At 33.0% G+C, this 14,578-nt stretch overlaps 1 protein-coding gene across 1 annotated transcript in view; it reads left to right on the forward strand.

Moving 5' to 3' along the window:
• The window catches only part of NCOA3 (nuclear receptor coactivator 3), a 195,584-nt gene that overhangs the window by 34,778 nt on the left and 146,228 nt on the right, over window positions 1-14,578 (forward strand). The gene's annotated exons all lie outside the window — the stretch shown is intronic.

The raw sequence follows: 14,578 nt of genomic DNA on the forward strand, positions 1-14,578 counted from the left end.
TACAGAGGGGTGTGTTTTATTCTTGGAATTGAGCTCCACACAGCTTGCCTTTAGGGAATAGGAATCTTTAAGAAGTCATTTTTTATCATTTAAAATCTTAGGAGGAAGATATGCTATCTTAAATGCCATATTATTCTTAAAAAATTGTATTCAAAATTTATCGGAAAGACTAGGTTTTGGGGTTTGGAGTGATTTCATTGGTATAAAGAAGTCTTTTTTATTAATTTTATAATTATAATTTTTTTGACAGTACATATGGATGGGTAATTTTTTTTTTCAACATTATCCCTTGTATTTACTTTTCCAAATTTTCCCCTCCCTCCCTCTACTCCCTCCCCTAGATGACAGGCAATCCCATGCATGTTAAATGTGTTATAGTATATCCTAGATACAATATATGTGTGTAAAACCAAATTTCTTGTTGCATGGTAAGAATTGAATTCCGAAGATATAAGTAACCTGGTAGAAAGACAATAGTGCAAACATTTTACACTCAATTCCCAGTGTTCCTTCTCTGGGTATAGCTGTTTCTGTCCATCATTGAATAACTGGAATTGAATTAGATCTTCTTTATGTTGAAGATATCCACTTCCATCAGAATATATCTTCATACATCGTTGTTGAAGTGTATAGTGATCTCCTGGTTCTGCTCATTTCACTCAGCATCAGTTCATGTAAGTCTCTCCAAGCCTTTCTGTATTCATCCTGCTGGTCATTTCTTTCAGAGCAATCATATTCCATAACATTCATATACCATAATTTACCCAACCATTCTCCAATTGATGGGCATCCATTCATTTTCCAGTTTCTAGCCACTACAAAAAGAGCTGCCACAAACATTTGGGCATAGATAGGTCCCTTTCCTTTTAAAGAAGTGATAAAACTTCCTGGATTCTGTTGCTGGAAGTCAGAATCTGGATAAATATCATCAAATTGCCTATCAGGAATGTGTATCAGTAAACGTGATGCTACTACTTCTCCCGGGTGATAAGTCATACATTGTTTTCCTGTATTAGTGACTGGGATATTAGCTATAAGTGCTTTGTCTCCTAAGAGACTGATAACTTCAGTCCCATAGCTAATAGGTATGGGGGGTGGGGGTAAGAACCCAGTTCTCTATTGACTATATCTCATTGCTTCTAATAAAGAAAAGTTCTTAAAATATTTTTTTATTCCTTTTTCTCCATACATCCTTAAACCTAACACATCTTAATAATTGGAATATTATAGTTGAGTCTTCAAAAACATATTAGAATGGTAGCAGTTTGAAAGGATCTTTTGAAAACCATGATATACTAAATTGGTGATTTTTTTTAGAGAAGAAAGTGCTAAGGAGTGTAACTATTTTAGTCTTATTGTAGAATTCAAATGAAGAATGAGGGAAATCATAATAGCTGTGAATTTGGTCTTCTGCTAAGCACATTGTAAGTTAAGTTCATTACTGGGATCACCATACTTGGGAACTATATAATCCTGAATTTTGGTGGCAAGGAAGATCAGCTGTGTTCAGCATTCATTTTTGTTTCTCTGTGTTCTATTACTGCCTTCCCTCAAATTCAGGTGAATGGAACTCTATTAGGTTCATCAAAATCTTCTCAGTGGAAGCCACAAAAGTATTCTTTAGTTCAGCTCTGCCACCCACATCATCTTCCCATTTTATTTTCTTCCTCCCTCCCACCACTTCTCCTTCCCCCCCAACCTCATGTTCTTCTTAGAGGGTTAGAATGCTAGGTTAAGACAAGTTACTTTCATTGCAGTCAGCAGTTTAGACTACATTTAGAAAGTCATGGGAAATAAAATATAAGGAAAAGAACCAGGAATAGAAATCTATGATCTCAGATGTCTACAAATGTTCCAAAGAAAGGATTATCAGGCAGGATGAACTAGACTTCTTAAATCAAGGAGACAAATTTGACTTTAGTTTGTATCATTGAAGTTTGGTGATATGAGATGATGAATAGATTAGGGCTCCAGAAGGCTGTACTTATTTACAAAATAATGACTTTGAGGTACATTGTATTTTAAAAAAACATACTGAGGAAATCTAGGGAGCCCTCAACTCCAGTGGTTCCCTATAGCAATAGGATCAAATGTTAATTTCCCTTTTTGGAATTTAAAGTCCACACAGCCTGGACCCATACTATCTTTGTAGTAGTATTAGACATTGTTCCCTTCTATTAATTCTATGCTGGCCTGCTTACTGTTTCTTAGATGGGATCCTCATGTCTCCTGTGCCTTGTACTGGCTATTTGCTAAGCCTGAAATGTACTTTTTTGACCTCTGTTTCTTGGAATTTCTGATTTCCTTCAAGAACCAACTCAGATGCCTTTTACTAAGTGAAATTTTAATCCAGAAGTTTTTCACCTAAAAAAAAAAAAAAAAAGGTTTGGTAGTGGTATTTTGAATATAATTGATGTCTTGTAATCCTATGTATTTTATTTTAGGTTTTTTAAAAATGTTTTTCTGAGAGAGGCATTAGATGTCCTTGTACTGCTTTATTAATCCTTCCTCCCCTGAAATACTGGTGAACACTCTTGTTGTGTATAATGAATATGTACTGGTCCTTTCTTTTTCTTTAGACTTTAAGCCCCTGAGGGCAAGAACTCTTGCACTTTAGTTTTTCATTCCCTTGCCTGGTATAAGATCTGGCTTTTGAATATGTGTATTATGGATATGTATATAATTTCCTTGATTAGAATGTAAGCCTCTTGAGGACAGCACCATTTCTTTACAATCTTTCATTCCCCAGCTTAGCTCTATGTCTTGTCACATAAATGTATAATATATTCTGTTAGCATATTGTTGGAGAAACTAGAGTCACCTCTAGTAGGAGTTTGTGATATAATTTAACCTGAAAAATCAAAATGGGGTTGGAACATTTAGAAGAAAATATAAAATGTTTTATTGATGCTCAATAATTGTATCAGATTTTGTTGTATGAATGGATCCTGCTCCTACTTTTTCTCAGTACCCAGTATTTGTTTATTTAGAAAGATAGAATGAGGATTTATTTTAGCATGGTGTACTGTACAAGAAAATTCAAACAAAGTCTTTTTGGCTCTTTGATTCCCTGACTTTATGCCATGCTGCCCTTTTTATGTTAGAGGTTTAAAAAAAAGTGAGGTTTAGCAAAGTTTTCTAACTTCTAATCCCAGGGTTAAGCACAGCTCCTGGCACATACTAAGTGCTTAAAAAATGCTTGTTGATTTTTTTTTTTTTTTTTTTTTTTTTGGAGGGGGGGATAAGAAATTTCTCAAAAAGATTGCAGTATTTTCTCATCAGATTAGTTATATTTTATGGGGTAGTCAGTTTTTACTTTTTAAATTTTTGCGTTCCTAGGCCTGTATTATCTTGTTTGTGATATTTTAAATTTAATTTTAGTAATACCAGTTTGAGAATCCTGATCTCTTCCCTTGTTTATATGTTTACCTTAACCCCTGATAAAAGTATTAAGTGGCTATTGCCTCAGTTTCAAAGGATACTTTGAGGAAATTAAAAAAAAAAATTTACCCACTTTGGATAAGAAGGTAGCTTTTATGGAAGAAGATGATTTATGTTTTCATATTTTCAATGGATTTAGTAAATTTTATGTTTTAATGTTTTATAGTTTATACTTTGTCTTCTGCATGAGATGGAGAATCTCATTCTCTAGCCAGACTGATATAAATGAGATTTTTTTTTTTTATACATTAATTGGAATAAAGCATTTCACTTGAGATATTCTTGTATAATAGAAATAATGTAGGCTATCTGGGTCATATTCTTATCTCTGATAGAATTTAGCTTGTCATTTTGGGCACATCATTTCACCTTCCTCTCTTTCTTATCTGTGAAGTGAGGAGATTTTGGACTAAGTTGGACCACAGTGATTTTTGAGGTCTAACATTTGATGAGTATTTACAGAATTACTGGTATTACTAGGTGAGAACTCAGGTTGTCTGGACAGTGACAAGGTGAGAACTCAGGTTGTCTGGACAATTACAAGGTGAGAACTCAGGTTGACTTGACAGTTTTCTGGCTCAGACCTGTAAAGGGAGTTTACACCTTAGGAATCCTAGAAGGAGCAAGCTCATTGGTTGAAGTGGTTCTTCCCAGAAGCCCTTGCATTATCCCATGCCCATTCTCTGGGAGGATAAAAGAGGACTGCACTCCAGAAATAGGAGAGGTCTCTGCATTACATCAGGCCTGACGGGGCTCTCTGCAGGAAGGGAAGTCACTTCTCTGGACAAGAGTTAACAGCAACTGCCTGGAGACAACGGTTCACTACAGGAAGAAGAATCTGTCTAAGAGATTTGAGTAGACACAGCAGATCTCTTCCCAAAGAGCGATCCGGCAGCTTCTGGAGACGACAGCTCGCTACAATAATAGTGTTTCATTTTATAGATTAGGAAACTGAGGCTAAGAGAGGTGAAGGAACTTGCCCAAAATCACATAGAGAGATGTCTGTTCTAGGATTTGTAGCCCATTTCTTCTAGGTCCCACTCTGCTGTACCATCACTTGTTTTCTTTTTCATTTCCTTTTTTTGGATATAGAACAGATCTTTTATTCTCACAGATAACCAGTCATAGCTATAGTGGTCCTAGGGCACTTTACAGATCATTGACACCCAATTCATTCACCTAATTTATCTCTACCAGTAATCAGTTGGAAAAATTATACTCTTTGGAACACATCAGGGTTTTGCAAGGTAGATAATTAGCTATTTCACATTTCACCTCTGCCTTGGCATTGTCTAATCAAATAGCCAAAAGCGTTTTTTCTGGTGGTCTTTCCCTTGCAGCCTATCTGCTTCTCCTATTACCACAAGAGTTCTGGTAGCCTCTACCCTTTTATTATCTTTCTTTTCCCAGTACCTAGACACATTCACACAAAAAAAGTTTATGAACAGCATACATAGGAGCAATTAGTTTATTTGCCTTCCTCATTATAGGAGTAGGAGAATAGGAAATAACCAGAGATGTTTGCCAAGAGCCTGTGACAGAAAGAACAGGTCAAAACTTAATCTACATATGGGAAATTGAGAGGTTGAATAGGGAAACTTCTGGAATATGAATGCTTGGGAATGAACACTTCACTATGAATGAAGCATATTTGGATTCTACTTCTAGTTCTTCTACCAGTTGCAGGCTTCTTTTCAAATTATTTACTTCTAGAGGGGTTTCAGTGTACTTCTCTAAAAAAAGCAAATTGGGCCCCATTTAGGCTTTATTTGTCAAAGATATTGAAGTGGCTTGCTGTTTCTTTCCTCAGCTCCCAGTAGTAGACAGTAAATGTCTGAGATTGGATTTGAATTTAGGAAGATGAGTCTTCCTAACTCCAATCCTGATGCTCTACCCATTGGACTACTTAGCTACCCTGTAAAGTGACTTATGAAGTTATATTTTCCAAACTCCTAATTTTTTTAGTTAGGAAAACCGAGGCACAAGAAGGGTAAATAAATTGTCCATGGTCACATAGGTAGTGTTCAGAGGAAGAATTTGAGTTCTTGTTATTTGATTTGTAGAGCAGCAGTATTCTTTCTTCTCATCATTACGTCGTCTCCATACAATATATAGATTATGGGATCCTAAATATTTTTTCCTAGACTTTAAAAAAATTATTTTCAAAATACATACAAAGATAGTTTTCAACATACACCTTTGCAAAACCTTGTGTTTGAAAATTTTCACCCTCTTTCCCCAATCCTCTTTTACACATCAAGCAATCCATTATATGTTAAACATGTGCAATTCTTCTATACATATTTACACATTTGTCATACTGCACAAGAAAAATCAGATCAAAAGGGAAAAAAAAGAAATAAAAAAAGCAAGCAAACAACAACAAAAATGGTAAAAATACTAAGTTGTGATCTACATTCAGATCTCTCATCACAAGTGTGTTGGAATTGGCCTGAATCACCTCATTGTTGAAAAGAGTCAAGTTCATCACATTTGATCATCACATAATCTTATTACCACTGTGTACAATGTTCTCTTGATTCTACTCACTTCATTTAGCATCAGTTCATGTCTCTCCAGGCTTTTCTGAAATGATCCTGCTGATTGTTTCTTGTAAAAAAATAATATTCTGTAACATTCATATACTATAACTTACTCATCTATTCCCCAACTAATGGACATCCACTCAGTTTCTAAATCTAGAAAGGACATTAGAGGCTACAGAATCTAATCCCCTTATATTATATAGCTGAGAAAATGGAGGCACTTAAAAGTTAAGTGACTTGCCCAAGATTAGACAACTTGTGTCTGAGAGTAGATTTAAATGCCATTTAGCTTTTTTTCTCTTTGCTCTGGATAGCTCTCCAAGAGCTGTTTTAATAGTTTGTTGAAACCTGTGGACCCCTTCTCAGAATAATGTTTTCAAATGCATAAACTAAAACACAAGAAATTTCAAAGGAATTCAAAGTTATATTGAAATACTATCTGTCTCTTAGTGTTCTTTTAGTAATTGTAATTTTTCTTTTATTTTTTAAAAGTCATTGCTAATCTGATAGATATGAGATAGAATTCCTGAATTGTTTTAATTTGCATTTGTCTTACTATGAGAGACATGGCACTTTTTTCATATGGCAATTGATAATTTGCCTTTAAATTTCCTGTTCATACCCAATTTGTCAATTGGAGAATGGTTCTTCTTTATATACAATGTGTCCCAAAAGTGTTAATGCATTTCAAAGTTTTCGTAGCTACATGAAGATTATGTCTTGGATAGTAGGCATTTATCTGAGAAAATTGTTACAAAGATTTTTCCTTATTGTTTTTTCTAGGTCTTCCTATACTGATTTTGTTTATTCAGAAATTGTTTTAATTTCATGAAATCAAAATTATCCATTTTCTCGCCTATGACATCCTATTCCTTGTTTGGTTAAGAATTCTTCCCCTATCCATAATTGTGAAAAAAAAGTCTCCTTCTCTATTTCTCTAATTTGTTTATAATATAACTATGTCTATATCTACATTTTATGTCCATTTGGAGCTTATTATGTTGTATGTTGCAAGAAGTCTGTCTAATACTGATTTTTGCCAGACTGCTTTTTAGTTCTCCTGGAAATGTCTATTGATTAGTGAATATCCCAGAAATATTTATTGAATAATGAGTCCTAACTATAGTAATTCAGGTTTATTGTGGGTTTATTGAATATTCTTCAATGTTTAGTTGTTTCTGGAAAATTGTGTATCTAATTTTTTCCATTTATAGATCTTTCTGTTTTTTTTTTTAACTAGCATAAAATAGTTTTTAGATTATTACTTATAGAATAGTTGGAATGAGGCTTCAATTTTTCATTGTTTCCCCTGAAATTATTGACTTTTTATTCTAGATGAATTGTTTTTAGTTCTGTAAAGTAACCTTTTGGTAGTTTGATATGATACAGAAGCTATAAATTAATTTTTATAATATTGATTCTCGTAAATTTATGTGAACACTGGTTTCTTATTTGCTTATCAAACAAATTAAATTAAAAAAAGGTAAATCAAAAGACATGGTTAAAAGGAACTGTAAGAAATTTTCTAATCAAATCAAGTCTTTAAAAAAGTCTTAAACTGGTTTATGTAAATGATGTGGTTTGTGGTAGAGCAGGAAAGATTTCCATCAATGTTACATTAAATATCATTAAGAAGACAGTGGGTATGAGGAAAAATAAGGATTATTAATTAGGTAATTTGAAAAGATGCAAGTTCATTTTAGGTTCATCTTGGGAGGGGGACTGTTGCAAGCATTTGAAACAATTGCTTTTTGGAGATGCTTTGTTCCACATCATTGAACTCTGCTTTTAATTTTGAACAGTTTTCTTTATTTTTCTTCATTCCTTTTTAGGTGAGGGCCTTATGATGAGTCATCACTATCAGTCTTTGAATGATAACACTATTTCCATTTCTAGCTCTAGCTTTTGTTATAGAACAGAGATTTTAATATATGTCTCCATCTGGCTATATGTAGTCCAAAATAAATACTTTCTTTTTGAGTGTTTTCTCCCTTTTATAATTTTTAAGAGATACTTTTTTTTAAAATTTGTTTTTAACATAAAATCTGAATATTGGAGGAAGTTCTCTGCTACATAAGTCTTTTTACTCTTTTGCCTTGGTGACTTTCTTAATCTTCTATAAAATGAATAGGGCTGACTTCCTAAGGCTAAGTAGGCCTTTCTTGATTAATAAATCTTGTCTTGGTCTGAGGCTAGCTGCTTCTGACACTAGGTACTTCTTGTTTTTCTGTTGCCTTATCTGTAAAATGGGCTGATACTGAGTTACCTCCCTGATAAGTCTGTGTAAATTATAGTTGTATTTAGTTACTTTATTGTGCTATAAAAATACTAGATAATATTAGTTTCTACTTCTCTTTTCCCTGCTCACAGTCAAAGCCAAAGTTAGCCATTAAAAATATAATTGAATCTTTGCTTCAATATGTTTTATTATTAATAAATCAATCAGTTGAGTATGGCAAGAGGAGCAGTAAGAGGACTAAAAAATTTAATTCCCATAAAGTTTTGAAGATTTTTAAAAGCCAAATAAAGGAGTTTACATTTTATCTTAGAAGCAGTTGGGAGGCATTAGCTTTAAATATTGAATGGGCAGTGACACAGTATGATATGTAATTAAGTAAGATTATTTTAGCAGTTGTACAGAGGGTGTTTTGGAGTGGGCAGAGATTTGAGGTGGGGAGGGAGAACAATTAAGGTCATTTCAATAGGTATCTTGATATCTCATATGCCAAGCACAAAGGAGCTCCCTGTGCGCTTATTTATACTTCTTTATGAGAACTAGTGACTATCAGTGAAGACTTTTTCATCCTCAAACATGCAGTTTTGAAGTTTGGGTTTTGTTTTTTTTGTTTTTTTTTTTTTTAATTTGTCTGTGAATGTGGTTGAAAATGCCTTTGGCAAGACATATTTCTTTGAATATTCACTAATTACATTTTTTGTTCTCATTTGGAACTATCTGGTTCAGGAGTTGGTTTGTGGAAGGTAATGTTTTTAAGTTAGCCATTTAATTAATTCAATAAACAGAAACATTGAATGATACCAATATAAATTAATGCTCAGGCAGGTGTTGTGTGTGTGTGTGTGAGAGAGACATGTTTCTGTATAGGATTTGTATATATTAGGACTAAAATAATTGTTCATCAGATTATAGTTCATAATATCAAATGCACTCTTTCCCTGATAGCTTCTCCACAGCAAGTTGATTAAATTTTCCTTAAAAATTTTTTTGTTATAAATATTTTAACAGGTACAGAAAATAGATGAAAATTGTACATGAAAGCACAAATCTTATGTATATCTTTTTGTATATATTACTATATATAGCAATACTACTATATAGCAATACTACTGCTGAACTCTTCTGATTTTTTTTTTTTCCTCCAAACTTAATTGGTTTTTTTTTTTTTTTTTGGTGTTTTTTTTTGTTTGTTTTTGGCTTTTTGATGAGGCAATTAGGGTTAAGTGTCTTGCCCAGGGTCATACAGTTAAGAAGTGTTAAGTGTCTGAGACTAGATTTGAACTCAAGTCCTCCTGACTTCAGGGCTGGTGTTCTAACTTTTCTATGTTTTTAAAAAAATGTTTCACTAATACTCTTTCTTTCTCCTTTTCTTTTTCCATCTCCATCTCTCTGCCAAAAAGTGGAAAGCTTGATTCAACATCAGTCTTCTCAAATTATAATTGGCCATTGCATTGATCATTAGTCTTAAAAGTTTTTCACAGCTGTTTTCCTTTGATATTGTATGTGTATAAATTGTTCTCTTGACTTTGTTTATTTTGATCTATTTATTTTAGATGGCTTCTCAGGTTTCTCTAAATCTGTCCCTTTTGTAATTTCTTATGATAGTCAGGTTTTTGATCTCATTATTTGATTAGACCATTCATTCATAAAGTTACCAATCTCTTAGTTACTGAAACAGATTGCTCTTTTTCTTAGTACTTATGCTTTTTGACCATTCTTCTGTCTATGACACTGTTGACCCTTTCTTCCTGGATATTCTTTCCTTTCTAGATTTTGATTATTTTGATCTCCAGAAAGCTAATCAGAACTTTACATTTTGACGCTAGCAAACCTCTCTCTACTTATAGATAAATTAAGCTCCTCATCACCCTTCATTTCAGTTTATTGAGGTAATTGATCTTCTTGTCTCAAGTTTCTCCCCACTCTAGTCTAGCATATATAATGCTGCTGCTGTCTTTTTTTTTAAAGTAGGGATATGTACCCGTTACTTCCTATTTAGTGTCTTATTACTTTTAGTATAAAATTCACATTTCTTGCATGCAACACCCCAGTTGTTATTTTTGGGCCTTTGAAGTCTCTCAGGATTCGAATGTAAATAAAAACTAGATGTCACCTTCTATGTGAAACTTTGCTAATTCCCTCCCATAGAACATGTACATAAACAATACACATGTGTCTATAACACGCGTATTTATGTATATGTGTATGTAAATGTATATATGCATATATAAGCACACTTGTCTGTCTCACTAGAATATAAGGTCTTTATGAATAGAGATAATTTCCTTTATTGTATTTATTGTTCTAGTGTTTGGCCCATAAGAGGTACTTAATAAATGCCTGTTGATTGATTCAATAATTTCCTGTTCTTTGCTACAATAAAGTGCTGATACAAGTATTTTTATAGACAAGGCTTCTTTCCCTCTATTCTCATTGGGGAGTAGATGTATAGCTGGGTCAAAAGGCATGCATTGTTTTAGTAGTCGGGTGTAATATTAAATTGCATTGTAGAGGGGATTGCATCACTCTACAAGCACTCAGCAGTGCATTTACGTTGTTGCTGTTCCTCAGCCTTTCCATCCATTGTCATTTGCTTCTCTGTTATTTTGCCTATCACAAAATGATTAGGTATGAGATGTAAAAAAACCCAAAACCAAAAAAACCCAGCACTTTTTTGGGATTCTTTCATTTTTATACCAACCACATTTCCCAATGTAACTCTTCACTCTTTCCCCTTCAAAAGCAATCCTCTATAACAAAGAGAGCAAGAGAAAAAAATAAAACAATTGAAATAGCTTAGCAACATGTGTCCTTGATCTCTTCAAAGCAAAAAGGGGGTAACTGTCATCTCATATCTTTTTTATTTGGGGACCATGTATGATCATTGTAATTTCACAGCATTCAAGTTTCAGTTGCTTTGTTCTTCTTATTTCCTTTTATATTGTCATAATCATTATGTTTATTGTTGTCTGGGTCTGCTTATTTCACTTTTTATAAGTTCTTAGAAGTTTTTTCTTGCTTCTCTGCAGTTAAAATACATTCATATTTAGCCTTACCCAGTCATTGGTCATTTGCTTTGTTTTCAGTTCTTTTCTATTACAAAAAATTGCTGATATAAATATTTTGATTTATATAGATCTTTATTATCAGTGACCTCCTTTGAATTATGTGCCTCATAGTGAGATTTCTGAGTTAGAGAGTTTGGTCATTGTCATCCTTTTCTTCCCATAATTCCTAATTATTTTCAGGAATGATTGATTTCATGACTCTACCAAAATGTATAAATATACTTGTTTTGGCATAATTCTTTCAATGTTAATTTTTGTGTTTTCTTGTCTTTGTCACTATGTTGAAGGCAGAGAGGAACCTCAGAATTGTTTTGATTTGCATTTCTCTTATTAGTGATTTGGAGCATTTTTTTCACATTCTTGTTGAAAGCTTGTATTTATTCTTTTGAGCACGGCCTGTCCATCTATTGTAGAATGGCTTTCATTCTTATATCTTTGTGCAGTTCCCTACACATCTTGGATTTATCAACTCTTTGTTAGAGAAATTTGCTGAAAATATTTTCCCCAGGTCAACTGTTTCCCTTTTAACTCTCACTGTATTGATTTTGAACAGAAACCTTTTAACTTTATAATACCAAAACAGTTCACTTTCTCTGTCACTTCACTTTTTCTGTCACTTTTACTATTTTTAAAAGATATCTCCTTCATTTCTCCTCTAATTTGTTTATGATCTTTTATGCCTTGGTTATATATTCACTTGGAACTTACTGTGATGTTTGGGCCTGAGCAGAATAGATTTTCAGTGGATACCTTAAATTCTTAAATTTTGCATTTCATTTGTTTTGTAGACTATATATGGACAATGACAATTTCAAGAAACTAAATTAAGCTTAAAGTAGGCTAACAGGTGATTTATTGTTGAAGAAAGATGTGTTTAAATTACAGAGGATTGATGAAGTCTACAAGTAAGCATTTAAGATTATTTCCTTCTTTAAAAAGTTATTGGCTGATATCAGAAATAATAATGATTATATTCTGTAGTACTGTGAAAATAGTGACCCTTCATGAATATGACTATTTTGCCATCTTAAGCCATTTCACAATTAAAAGATTAGCTGTATAATGTGTGAAAACTAAATTTAGGTGGTTCTTGAATTTACAGCATCTTTTCCAGGAATCTTAAGATGCTATAAATTTAATTATGAATCTTTTGGGAAAGAGACTACTCATCTTACGTTTTCTTGTACAATTACTTGGTTTACTTTTATTTTAGGCCCATTGCTTTCCTTGGTTGTTGCTAGTGTATCTAGAATTGAAGAGTATATAAAGATAAAACAAGTCCCTTTCTTATAGGATTTTACAATTTGATAGCGAAATAAAACCTATAGTATTAATTATAATGTAATTAGTATCTGAGCCCAAAGAAGCTCATCACATGATCATATACATAAAGGGTTAAGAAAAAACACATTCAATTAATACTTAGTTTGAAATATTTTAAGTATGGCATGAGGAAATGTGATTTAATCCCTAAGTGTCTTATCAGCAGTTGTAAATGTCTTATCAGCAAGTTGCCACAAAAATGAAATATGATGTTAAATTGATGGTCTTCAAGACTTATAAATAGTTAAACCTTTTTGTTTTCATAATGTGTAGTTGCTTTAAGCATGATTCTTTTTACAAGATATACTAATCTTGTTTTTAAGGCTAGAAACAGTGACTTTGGAATCTAGGCTTTCGTTCATTAGGCTGATGGGGAGAGACTAGTTTATTCAATTCTTTATTTGTTAAGGAATTTTTGTGTTGGAAGTCACTTTGGTATTGAAAAGTTTGCCATTTTTCTGATCAGGAAACGGGTGTTTCATTTATAAAACTTCACATTTGGACTCCCTCTAGGTATAGTGTGCTCTTAAAGAAATAGGTACATGGAAGATTTAAGGTTTGGACATTTTAATAACATTTTAAATATTTTTTAAAGGATTTTTACATAGTCTTAATTTTTGATCTTAGCAATACTATATCCAAGTGATGTAACTTGATATAACAGAAAATGTCTAATGGCCTTAAAAAGACATTATTTAAAGGACTTTTTCTAAAATTCTCCAAATTTTTAGTCCTTTTAAAACCACTTTGACAGATGCTATATCTATTTGGCTTTTGCTTGCTTAAAATTTTCCCCTAGGCATTCATCTTTCAACCCATTTTATTTTTGGGTACCATATCTCTTTTATTTAATGATGCCAGGTGGACAGGAAAAGAACTGTGTGAGGAGATATGCCTTTTCATTACATCTGGGCTGCTTCTCTAATAGTCCCTTGCCCTCTCTGGATCTCAGTTTCCTTATCTCTAAAACAAGAGGGTTGAATTAGATGACTTTGAAGGTTTCTTCCAGCTTTATTATATTGAGTTTAGAATTTTATTTGCTTTCCAGTTTTGATTTGGAGATTTAAGCAGGGTCCTGGACCAAGCCAGTAGTTTTCATTTCTCTTTGTCTCTTGAGACAATGTATAAACCAGTTCTGTACCCAGGGGAAGGATTGAGAGGCTGTTAGGTGGGGGATTGGAGCTTGAATACTCAATTCCGTTTTCCTTTTCTGTATCATTGCATTCTGAGGGCATGCTAATAATTCATGCAACTCTTGATTTTCTTCAAAAATGCAAAGATTGTATGTAATCACTACGGTGACATCCCTGGTAGCAACAATGATTTAGTACTTAAAAGTTAAAAAAAAAAAAATTGAGGAAATCCAAATACAACACTTTTTGTTCTTCACCAAATGTGTGAAATTGCAGAGGAATTGCAGTTTTTCCTCTTATTCCTTTTAATTAGACCCCCATTCTAATTCCTATGATAACTTATTCCCCTGGTTTTCGATTTAGGGTCTAATTTAATTTGTCCACTAGGTACCCCACAAGGTCAGTTGCAAGCTGGGGAGTGGTGGTAGTGTTAGTTTTTTTTTTTTTTTTTTTTTTAAGGTCCTCGGAACTTCTTCTGAGTATGGCTATATTTCCTGTGAAATAATTTAAAAGCAATTTGCAAAATAAAGAATTCTACAAAAAAACTAGTACTTTTTCCCTTGCCTGTCAATGCAATGGAATGGTCCACATGTAAGCAGAATCAAGTTAAGGCATCTTAATTTCTAAATATTTCATATCAAATGTTCTTCTTTCTCTAAATAACTGGATGGACCTGCATGAGAAGAGGGACAAAATTATATCTTGAAAAGCTATTTCGTAAAAAGATAATGCATTTTGAACATCCTGAAAAGATAAGAAATCATAAGGCTTTGTGTTGTATGTGCTACAGACTTTTAACAGTTTGGGAGCTCTTTTTTTCTAGATACTGTA

The sequence above is a fragment of the Sminthopsis crassicaudata genome, chromosome 2 (assembly GCF_048593235.1).
Source record: "Sminthopsis crassicaudata isolate SCR6 chromosome 2, ASM4859323v1, whole genome shotgun sequence".
Lineage (NCBI taxonomy): Eukaryota > Metazoa > Chordata > Mammalia > Dasyuromorphia > Dasyuridae > Sminthopsis > Sminthopsis crassicaudata.